Source organism: Otolemur garnettii, unplaced genomic scaffold (genome assembly GCF_000181295.1).
Source record: "Otolemur garnettii isolate 467f Iridium unplaced genomic scaffold, OtoGar3 scaffold00001, whole genome shotgun sequence".
Taxonomy (NCBI): domain Eukaryota; kingdom Metazoa; phylum Chordata; class Mammalia; order Primates; family Galagidae; genus Otolemur; species Otolemur garnettii.
In genome coordinates, this window is record NW_003852396.1 from 71,963,065 (window position 1) to 71,964,084 (window position 1,020).

At 41.2% G+C, this 1,020-nt stretch overlaps 1 protein-coding gene across 1 annotated transcript in view; it reads right to left on the reverse strand.

Moving 5' to 3' along the window:
* The window catches only part of CKAP5 (cytoskeleton associated protein 5), a 144,593-nt gene that overhangs the window by 63,087 nt on the left and 80,486 nt on the right, over positions 1-1,020 (reverse strand). The gene's annotated exons all lie outside the window — the stretch shown is intronic.

A 1,020-nucleotide genomic window follows, 5' to 3' on the forward strand; every position in this document is an offset into this window, starting at 1 on the left:
TTTTTTTTTTTTTTTTTGAGATAGAGTCTCTGTTGCTCTGGGTAAGGTGCTGTGGTGTAATTCACAATAACCTCAAAGTCTTGGGCTTGAGCAATCCTCTTGCCTCAGCCTTCCAAGTAGCTGGGACTACATGTGTGCACCACTACACCTGGCTAGTTTTTCTGTTTTTTAGTAGAGACAGGGTCTCACTCTTGTTCAAGCTGGTCTTGAACTCTTGAAGCTCAAGTGATCCACTGGCTTCAGCCTCCCAGAGTGTTAGGATTACAGGTGTGAGCCAACATACCCCGATCAAGACTTTTGATAAGGGTCAAAGACCCTTATCCACCCATCCATGAAACTTCTGCATATCAGTACTTTTGGATCAGCAGTTCTGGTTACTTCTTATTGCCAGTGATGGGTTGCAGTATGTTTTCCAGGAAAAGTTCTATTTTTTTTCTAAGTGTTTTCATGGTGAAGTTAGTAAACAGTATATTTGTGTTTGGTGAAGATCAAGGTTCATATCACTGAAAATACAGATTCTGTAATTCTCTGATTTTCTCATGACACAATTTACAGATTCTGATAATTCTGTAAATCCCTTTATGTCAAGCAATGACTTACTTTTTTTCTCATGACACAGAGACAAATATGGCAAAGAGGCAATGTAATTTGTCAGTAGCTGAGATAGAAGAACTCATAGTGTCAGATTTTAAAGGAAATGATGAGGACATTTTCACTAGTTCATATAGAATATAGGAAGAATTTGTTGGGGTGGAACGTAAAATTAGTTGTTCTGAGGAAGAAAGTGAAGAGGAAGAAGAAAAGATGACAATGGAGAAGAGGAAATACAAAATATAGGCCAGACCTGGGGGCTCACGCTTATAATCCTAGCACTCTGGGAGGCCGAGGTGGGTGGATTGCCTGAGCCAGAGTAAGACCCCATCTCTAAAAATAGCCCTGCATTGAGGCAGGCGCCTGTAGTCCCAGCTACTTGGGAGGCTGAGACAAGAGAATCACTTGAGCCCAAGAGTTTAAGGGTGC